Source organism: Papaver somniferum, unplaced genomic scaffold, assembly GCF_003573695.1.
Source record: "Papaver somniferum cultivar HN1 unplaced genomic scaffold, ASM357369v1 unplaced-scaffold_21, whole genome shotgun sequence".
NCBI classification, from domain to species: domain Eukaryota; kingdom Viridiplantae; phylum Streptophyta; class Magnoliopsida; order Ranunculales; family Papaveraceae; genus Papaver; species Papaver somniferum.
In genome coordinates, this window is record NW_020631041.1 from 3,426,304 (window position 1) to 3,437,114 (window position 10,811).

A 10,811-nucleotide genomic window follows, 5' to 3' on the forward strand; every position below is an offset into this window, starting at 1 on the left:
ATAAGGGTAAAACTAATTTCAAGTTCTTAATCGGCCCCTCGGGTTCGTACATGACATAGGAGTCGTGGCCCGAGTCGACTTCAACGGTTCATCCCCCGTCTGGTACGGGAGGTAAGTCCATCGAAACACCCGCGAATCCCCTGTTAGCGGGTTTACTGTATTCCTTAAGGTGATTCATTGATTGATGACGAATTTGGACTGTTTTTAAATTCTTAGTAAAGGGCAAGGACTGGCCAATACAAGATAAGGGTTCGGATTTCATCACCGCTCTCTTCTTGCCCGCCTTAGAAAAACGTAACCTAACGCGAACCCAAGCTTAAAACTTGACTAGAACGAGACCGATAGGGTATCGCGCTTATCAGGAAAAATTTTCGAAGGATATTGGTTACTTTCTTAAGCACACTTTGCAGATAACTGTATCTTGTTCTCCTCAGCAAATTTGAGCTCCATCAAAAATCTCAAGTATATCATCAACAAATTCTGTAAAGTCTCTGGCCAAATGGTGAACCTCAATAAGTCAAGCATTCACTTCAATAAAAAATTAGATGGAGAAGCTAAACAACAAATATGCAATATCCTGAACATGAATGTTATGCCAATGGAAGAGAAATATCTTAGAATCAATCTCTTTATTGGAAGAAAGAAAACCAAATGCTTTAGTACCGTTCAAAAGAAAATGTAGAAAAGACTTATTCAATGGCAAGCTGGGATAACCAATCAAGCTAGTAGGAGCATTCAAATTCAATCTGTTACCAATCCTAATACTCAGTTTCAGATGAGTTGTTTTATTCTACCTCAACAAAACATATACAACCTAGAAGCTTTCCAAAGAAGATATTGGAGGAACAAGAAAAAAGGAAAAGGAGGATACTTTAAATCATGGGAAAGTTTTAGCATTCCAAAAAGATGGGGAGTTCTGGGATTCAAAAATTTGAAAGTCTTTAATGAATCTATGGTAAATAAACTAGCATGGAGACTGGTTCAAGAAAAAAACAAGAAATGGGCTGAAGTTCTGAAAGCAAAACATTTCAAAGAAGAATATATCTTACAAGATGATGTTTCAAACAATGTAAATGACATCTAGAAGGGCATTTGTGCTGGTATCAAATGGGTGAAACAATTCCATATATGGCAGATTGGGAATGGAAAGAATGTCTATGCTTTTAGGGATAACTGGATACAAGGGTTTACTGCTCAACAGGTTCAACAAAACTTCTCCACTTATGAAGAATATCCTTATTATTTGAGAGTGAATGAGCTAATTGACACACACACTCAGAGTTGGAATATGGATTTATTTCAAAAATACTTCAATCAAGATTAGATGGACAAAATCTTACATATCAGACCTTCTATGCAGCATGAAGATAAGATTGTTTGGTCCCTAACTAGAAGTGGTCAATCCATAGTTAACTCCACCTACAAGGCCATTCTATGTCAAAAGAATCAAATCCTGGCAAGCAAGGAGGAAGAAGCAAAATTCTGGCTTAGTTTATGGCATATGCAGATTACACATAAATGTCAATTATTCTTGTGGAAAGTTGCTCATGATATAGTCCCAGTGAATGAAAGATTTGCTAGATACAATCAATCTCAGCAAGTGCAATGCCAAAGATGCAACTCAGGGGAAGAATCTATCATCCACCTGCTTCTCCAATGTAACTATGCAAGAAATGTTTGGAATGATGTTTCCCCAGAGATTTACCAAGAGCTTATCAGTATCACAAACAATCATCAGTGGCTGAGAAGCTGGACCAATCCAGATAACAACATATGCTTCCACAAAAGAACAAGAATAAATCTTATAGCTATCACTATGTGGTTCATATGGAAATTCAGATGTGAGCTAATCTTCAACAACAACAGATGCACAAGCTCCAGCCTAAAACACATGATTCTAACTTTATGCACAGACAACAAAATTCACATAAATCATAGTGCTAATATAGTCAAGTAGCTAGAAGCTTGATACACAGAAATGAGGCTGGCTGCAATAATAATAGTTGAACTCCTCCTCCTACAGGAAAACTAAAAATTAACATTGATGCTTCTATTTTGCCTGATGATTTTACTGCTGGAATTGCTCTAATCATTAGAGATTTTACAGGGAGGATGGTGGAAGCCTGTACTCTGGTAGAAAGAGTTAGAGATGTTACCCAAGCTGAAGCAGTGGTTTTTCTAAAAGCTCTTCATTGGATCATACAATTGCAGTTGCAGAATGTCATTGTGGAAGTGGACAACAAAGAGGTTATGGAAAGTATAAGGGGTACTCAGATTACTACAAGATGGGAAGATGCTAATGTTATCAAAGAATGTCAACATCTCGTTAATTGTTTATGCAATGTTCAAGTGTGTTTTAGGAATAGGAAGTGTAACCCAGTAGCTGATCTACTTGCTAAGTATGTTAGGAATAATAATTGTGTTAGGAAATGGAGTTCTGAATTCCCTCAATGTTTTTGGTCTAAATTAGAGAGTGAAAAAAGAGTCATATAATGCTTCTGTGTTTGTCTTAAGCTTAATGAAAATCCTTCAACTTTTCTTTAAAAAAAAAGTGGAACAAATATTTAAAAGACCATGAAAATGACTATTTTACCCCTTGCACGAAAGTTAGGGAAACGTTCATTTTGCCACTTATTTGAAAATTTTATAAAATGACCATTTTACCCCTGAACGGGAATAAGTGCAATAGATATTACATAGTCTGTGAAAATAACTATTTTACCCCTTGTACGAAAGTTAGTGAAATGTTCATTTTGCCACTTATTTGAAAATCTAATAAAATAACCATTTTTTCCCCTTATCCGAAATAATAAGTTTGGTAGATATTCCATACTGTGAAAATGACTATTTTACCCCTTGCCAGAAAGTTAGTCAAATGTTCATTTTTCCACTTATTTGAAAATTTTATAAAATGACCATTTTACACCTTACCGGAAATAAGTGCAACAGATATTCCAAAGATCATGAAAATGACTATTTTATCCCTTACACGAAAGTTAGGGAAACGTTCATTTAGCCATTTTTAAAATGACCATTTTGTCCCTGGACTGAAATTCTACCTGAGGTGACTATTTTCTAAAATCCAAACACCGACTAATAAAGAATGGAAATATATTGACAAAATATACAAAATTTTACACGAAATTTAAAAGACCACTGTCCAAAATTCTAACAATATTGACAAAATTTACACTAAATGCGCGTTGCACCTAATGTTGACAAATGGATTACTACTCAGAGGGAATTCACACAATAGGAACAAAATTTAAAGGATATTTACACAACTTTCAGCAAGCAACTCAAATAAGAACGAAAATAATTTTATTGTAACTTATTATCTTTTAACTTTCTCATATCACAAGTCTTCAAATGGTAAAAAAAATAAATGCACTTCTCTGACTCGGTTTTCCAACTAAAGGAAAAAAAGCTGATATAAGTTGAGTTACCGGAAGTTACCGGAAATCAATTTTCCGGCAACCGGGAAAATTAACAGTCACTGGTCAAACTAATGGTCAAGTTAACTGTCTGGGGCTTGAGTAAGTTACTGAGTCAGCTGCTCTGACTCGGTTGAATGGCCTTGGCCTAGGCCATTTGCACATGCCATAGCCAAATTGCTTCCCTGCACATCAGTTCCCATTTCAACTGCTACTCAGTTTCTCTATAAACTACCACTCTACAAACTACCACCAGCAATAACCACTTTCTGCAACAGCAAACAAACCAAAACCCAACAGCAGTCACCATTTGCTTGCACCACTCTTGTTCACCAGTCAGCTAACACAAACTCCTCAAACCATAGATACACAACTTTCTGCAGCTTCTCTTGCAATTTCAGCTCAACCATAGCTTCTGCAACACAGTCACTGCTGTTCAGCTCAAAGAAACAACATCACCAGAGAACTGTCATCTCGGCAGCAACATAACACGGTTAGCTGAAGCAAGTCTTGACCATCTCCAAGCACCAACAGTACTTCAGCCATACTTCCCTGCAATTTCATTTATTTAACACAGTTCAAGCAACACAAACTCAGTCATTCTTCCATCTTAAGTTTAACAGCAGCTACTTCTCTAAAGGGCCTTTTTGGCGATGGTTAATAAAGAGCTGCTTAGGGGCGGTGGGGTACCTTATCACCTCCTGGCGTATGATAGACATATACGCATATAACTTAGGCCTTTAGAAAATCTCACTAGGAGAAGAAAATAGTGCAGATAAGGATGAGTAGTCATCCTCCTCTGACTAATATCTACATGAATGATGCATATAACATTATCACAGACTATGTAAACATAAAAGAAACAAGTATTCGGATACTAGAAGCTTACCATCCCAACCAAAAGGAGCAGTCTTTTCCGATTTTTTGAATTTTGACTCCACGGCCTCTGCACAGTTGAATCAGTAAACCAATATTCTCTTTCACAAATTGCCTAGTCTTTAATATACCTGACCATAAACTAGAGACCACAAGTCTGCCACACCATAAGTTCAACAAAATCAAATCGACTATCCCTATCAGAATATCCTTGTGACTCATAAAACCAACTTTAACAAAAGAAAAGATGAAGAGAATGCAGACTGCAAATAAGATACTGTAAAGTTTAACAAAGATATGAACATGGCTCTGCATGCATAATTCCTAAAATATCTTCCTGGAAGTTGGAGCCTTTTTCTTTCTGTATCAAAAATACAACTGAACAATAATATTTCTATCTGTTTCAGTAGCTTGTAGTTCACAATAGCCACTCCATGACACAAGATCTAAGTTATGGGAATAATGTAAACACGATCTAGTTACTGCTAAATGCTAAAGCACTTCCTTAATGTTATGTTAAAAGCATTGGTGACTACCAACTACTGGTGTAACAGACCTATTGGAGTTTTGAAGCACATGACACATTATTTGACACTTCATGCAAACACGCACTAACGTGTGACCTACTCAGTAACAGGACAACTTGTATCAAAAATACAACTGAACAATAATATTTCTATCTGTTTCAATAGCTTGTAGTTCACAATAGCCACTCCATGACACGGGATCTAAATTATGGGAATAATGTAAACACGATCTAGTTACTGCTATACGCAAACACGCACTAACGTGTGACCTACTCAGTAACAGGACAACTTGTACTTGTTTATTCATAACATCGTCAAAAGAGCAACAAAGTACTTGTTTATTCATAACATCGTGAAAAGAGGAACAAAGATATAACAGATCTTACTTGCGTCCTCGAGGGCCCAGCTTCTCTAATTGTCTTTTCAGACTTTATCGTAGATTTTACGTCATTCTTCTTTTTCAAACCACGAGGAGTAACGTGCTCCAGCGATGGTTGCAGCTGCACAACGACATTCACAAGATTTAGGTGCAATTGCAAGATAAAAGTAAAAACCTTTAGAATACTAGAAGTTCATCTAAAGCCATCGGTATGTAGGCCAAAGTAGTAGCCGCATCAAACCTGGACATTGCAAGTAAGACTAAGACGACATTAACAACATGGAAATTAAGAATCGAAGCAAGCCAATAATTCGTTAAGTACGAAACTTTTGATTGACCACTCTAAATAGCTAATACAAGAAGAACATTATAAGTTTTATGATTGATCATTAAGAACCTTCATTTACACAGTATGAAGCTCATACCTTGCTATTTCTTTATCTCAAAGAACTTGTTTGAGTTATAAAATGCATGACTCTTATCGTTGGACAATTTTTCTCTCTTCTTTTCCAGGAAAGTTCAGAAGGGAAGTAAGAGAAGTCAAACTAAAATTAACTACCAAATTCGTCTCTCTCCAATATGAGGGTTCTATACTAGCCATGGCAGGTCAATGGAATTCGTATGCAGAGCCGTTCCTGCCAGTATCCAAGTAAAATAGGGAAGTCATAGAACTAAAGAACAATACCGAGAACTACAATTTATTTCTAGCCCCTATATATACTCACATATTTTTTTTCAACTGCACTAATATATATGACTCCATCTGTTCCTTTGTGGCCTTCCATCTGACTGCCAGGATGCAATCTAAAACTACTTCATCTTTTAATTGACATAGTCGTCCATTTGAAAACAAATGATTAAGTTTCAGTGACAATGCCCCAACTTAATTCCACTTTCGAAGAAGGGTCAAACAGAGTACTTACAAGGTTAAGAAGCAGGGTGATACCCTTCAGGGACCGTTTTCAATTTGTCTTCGGTGGTAACTTTGCCCTTGAGAAGTCTGTCATATCCTGTATTTGAATGACACAAACATCTATGATCATCACTTTCTAATTTGTGAGGTCATGTATGGAGATGCTGAATAGAGCTTATCAACCTTAAATTGGGTAATTAGCAGCAGCATACTATATTATTACAATATAATCAGGCATATGAAAAAGGGAACTGTTGACAAGTATCAAAAACCTGTTGACTGAGTGAAAACAAAAAAAAAAAGAAGGAAAAGCCACAGAACATCCATTATCTAATTGATATTAAGCTTCATCAAAGACTTACTACTAAAACAAGCAGACAAACTTATCTAACCCTGCCAGGTGAAGTAAATTCCATAATTAAGTTATCCTTCTCGAACAACATACTCTCTCGAATCTACATAAGTAAGGAAATATCAGTTCTAGTTCAGTACGACCACAAATTTAATCCCTAATTAACAAGATCCAATTTCGAATCTACGCAAAATAACACCACATACAAGAAAAACCCAGTTCTAAACTCAATCAAAACTAACTAATATCTAGATATCTAACTTCCACAAAATCCCTAATTTTTGTTATCATCTTTCCCAAATTTCATATAACAGGACCAACTATCAATTCATTCATAAGTTAAAGAGAACATATAATCGCTTACCTCATCAAAGAAGAAGGAAAAGCATGAAATTTAGCATAAAAAAATCGCTACGTTCCATCTTCTTCATCGTCATACAGAATTTAGGTCAAATCGTCGAGACGAGTAACAAAAAACATAAACCTAGCTAATTCTAATCGAAATCAAACTAAGCTTTGGCTTGATGGATTAGTTTCAAACTGAAACTACTGCTCTCTCAGGAGGTTAATGGCGGAGCGGACGAGATGAAGAAACGAAGAAGAGTTGTTGGGGGACGATGAGAGAAAGGGGGGGCTTGGTTTTTGTCCAAGTCCTGAGTTTTCACCGAGTCAATGATATTTTGACTAGTCTCGATTATTCTTGTGCACAAAAAGTAAAATGTTTTATTATAATTAGAAAAATAAAACGAATTTTGGTATTTAGAAATTTAATGCAAGTGTTAAATTTGTCAATTGTTGGCATGGTAGTGATAAACCAAATCCTTGGTGTAGGAAAATAATTGGGGAGAAGTATCTATAATTGTTATTATACAGAAAATCCTTCACGGATATTATTGTTACTTCTTTAAATAAAAAATTCTCAACAGTTATAGCTGTTACAAGAATGATACAGATATATCTGTTACTGAAAAATAAACGGTGACAACATCCTCTGTGACAGAATTTCTGATTTGGCGTAGTGAAACAATCATTGAATAACTCGCCCCATCTCATTAGAATCCGTCTTTAGAGCTTTAGCCATTTTTCCTAGAAAAAATCATGGTCAGGTTTTTTAATCGCTTGGAGTAAGCTTCCAACGCCTCCCCGCGTAAAGACAAACAGATCACTTAAGATTAATGGAGAAGTACAGACCTTCCTCAAACATGACACAGTACGGCTTTGCAAAAAGCAAAACTGTGATTACTAAGAAATCTATATTGGGATACCTCAGTGCTACTGGTATCTCGGCGAATAATCGAGGGTTTCTCATTTAGTTGGTAGTGCTATCATGTAGAGGATATCTAACCAATCAAATTTCTTGTCATCTGAAAACACAAAGTGTTGTCCAAGTCCCTCCGTATCTCATTTTTCCATACATAACTTCCTTTTCTCCTCTAATGGCAGGTGAAAGAAATTATGTATTTCTGACTTTAGTTTCTCAATCAGTGTATAGCTTACTCCATTGTTTACCACCTAGAGATAAGAATTTTGCAACAGAAGTTAAATGTCACAGTCAACAAAGGTCAATCAACTGTTAAGTACCTAAAATCAAAACTCGAAGAAATTGCAATCAACACGAGGACTTCCAAAGAGGTCACCTACCTGAAAGAAACCCAGTTTTGGCAAGCAGAATAAAGTTTCTCTAATTCAGAATCTGCCGTCACTAGTTGACTAGAAAGTAGGTCTTCTATGTCGATCACAGGAATATCATAATTTGCGGCCTTGGAGTCATCACTGTGACTGTGATGAACTTCATGATCAAGATCACAACTAGTACGGATGTATCGATCCGGGGCTTTAGTGATCTTTTCTTTAACCAACTCATGAACCGAAGGCACGTTGACCATAGAATTTCCAACGATCATCATTTTTCCGACAATGGATCAGCCACTTTCTGGGTTCAGAATATGAGTCACTCTGGTAATTCTGCAGTTTGTTGCATAATCAAACCTGCTACTTATATAAACTATAGACTAAAATGGGGTACGTTGTTGGTATTAGACCTGAGATATAGTCCCCAAGCCTTCTATTTTTATTCAAATATATATATTCCCCAACGCTTCTATTTTTATTCAAATATATTAAGGTGTATTATTTGGAGCAATAAAATAAAATATGGGATCAGATAAGCATCACGCAACTGTCGGGTAATCTATTTCCGTATCGAAGAAAAATAATTAAATCTATACTGGATTACGTTAAATGGTCAGTAGCTGTTTCGCTTTGTATTATATTGCAATTTGGTATATTACATAATAACAAAAGAGTTTAAGTTTTACAAGTATCACACTAAAATTAACGATGTTAGCATTCACACTAAAATTAGCTCTGCCCTCTCTCCTCTCCATTTAACTTTTTTGCTCGGAAATTGAACAAGGAACCTCATGATCTGATTTTCCCATCACTCTCCTTCTTCGGTAAATTTTGGGCGGCATTCGATCGGATAACAAGGAACCTCATGATCTGATTTTCTGTTGGTCTATTTTCTCTAAATGATATTCAACAGTTCTATCAATTAAGATGTTATAAAATTATTAGTTCCGGAGAATTTAAGATTTCAGAAGAGTGAACTTTAAATTTTGTGGTTACTCAACCTTCATACATTCTTTGGAATGACTTTTCTACACTTCATCTGATTCCAAGACTCTTTGTTACATCAATTTCTGAAGACAACGAATATATTGAAGACACTTAGACACTAGTTACTAAGACCCAAAGTTAGAAAAGACTCCAGAAAACATAGGCCTAGAGACTAGTTGATACATCAATTTCATTCTCTAATCCTCCGTCTATCTGTTTCTTACTCTCAAACTCCCTTAGCAGCAAAGCTGATAAGTCCTTTAAGACTCAAGAAAAAGAAAAAAAAAAAGAAGAAGAAAAAAAAAGAACTTAAGACATGTAACTAGACTGATTTTTGTTCTGATTTCTAGAAAAATTATAAAAAAGATCATGTTAGCTATTTTGTGTTTTTTGCCTTTTCAGGTCCTTTCCTTGGCTTCCGTATCTCTTGATTGTCCCTCTCAAGCCCTCTTGTGTTGTTCCCTGCAATTTCTAGGTTTTTTTGGGTCTCTAGTACTTCCCATTGGTATCTTATTACCAACAGTTTCTTGTGATAATTTTCTCTTGCTCTTGCAAGATAAGGGGAAAAAATCAGCATCTCGGAATACAAAGTTCAACACTAGAGATCACAGTTGAATCAATAAGGAAAATTTCATCAGATGTTTCCCATCCGTTGCCATATCCGGAATGGAATTCATTCTGTATCCCCCTCTAAAGGATATCCGGACTCTCAATCGTACGGTGATTTAGTGTCAAAAAAATTGTCAGAAAATCCCCTTTTTTTTGTCTCGAAATTGTCAGATGGAAAATATTTGTCGCGAAATTGTCTCAAATACCCCGTCTGGGAAAGTATATCGCGACAAAATTACAAACCCTCACGAAAATAAATAAATAATTAACAACTAATAATATATTGTCAATAAAAATGTCTTTCACCAACGAAATAAGATTATCTGTAATATTAATTTAATGACGAAAAAAACCGACACCAAAAAGCATTTTCTAGCGAGCAATATATTTGTCACAAAAATATAAATTTCGTGGCAAGCTAATTTGTCTTTAATGATAACTATTTAAAACCAAAACGATTGTCTCAAAAACGAATTTTTTATGTCAATTTAATTTGTCTTTAATAATAATAATATGAACAATTTTTTTTTCCTATAGTTTATTTTACCAGATAAAATAAATAGCCCCTCAAAATTAGTTTTTGGAGACTAATATGTATTTTATTAGTGACGAAACTTCTCACCTTAGGAAGAATTTTCGAACAGAAAACTCATCCTCTTTGAGACAATTGATTTTACCTTTAAAACGAACTTTCAAAGATAATTTTCTTTGTTACCAAAAGCAACATGTTTATCAATAACATTTTATGATTTTATCTTAAAAGTAAAAAAAAAATTGTCCTTAAATGTTAATCAAAGACAATCAATTTTACCTTAATCAATGACAATCAACTTTCTTCTTCATTAAAGAGATTTTTTTGGTCCTAAATACTTTATTAAGACTGTTTGTTTGCCCTAGAAAAGATATTTAAAGACAAAATAAGTATCAGAAAACAAAGAAACTATCAGAAAATGATAGGTTATGTTAGAACTTATGTTCAAATTATGAGGCTTGGTCCATCTTCCCAAGCCTCATAACTTATATCGCGTTTGTATATAAATTTGCTTCTGACTTTTGCTTCTCCAGAAGAAGAAGTCAGAAACAAAAATATTTCGCTTCACAA

The 10,811-nt window shown here is 35.2% G+C and overlaps 1 long non-coding RNA gene across 7 annotated transcripts; it reads right to left on the reverse strand.

The window, feature by feature from the left end:
* Positions 1-3,302: 3,302 nt before the first annotated feature.
* On the reverse strand, positions 3,303-7,126 carry LOC113339394. 7 transcript variants are annotated; one of them, XR_003355065.1, is made up of 6 exons: positions 6,846-7,126; positions 6,140-6,226; positions 5,942-6,035; positions 5,642-5,851; positions 4,324-5,337; positions 3,303-3,986 (listed from the first exon to the last, which is right to left on the reverse strand). It is a non-coding gene; the product is annotated as an uncharacterized LOC113339394 (long non-coding RNA). The 7 variants fall into 7 exon arrangements; XR_003355066.1 differs by having other exon boundaries at positions 4,324-4,467; positions 5,224-5,337; positions 5,642-6,035; XR_003355068.1 differs by adding an exon at positions 6,492-6,584 and having other exon boundaries at positions 5,642-6,035.
* Positions 7,127-10,811: the final 3,685 nt, after the last annotated feature.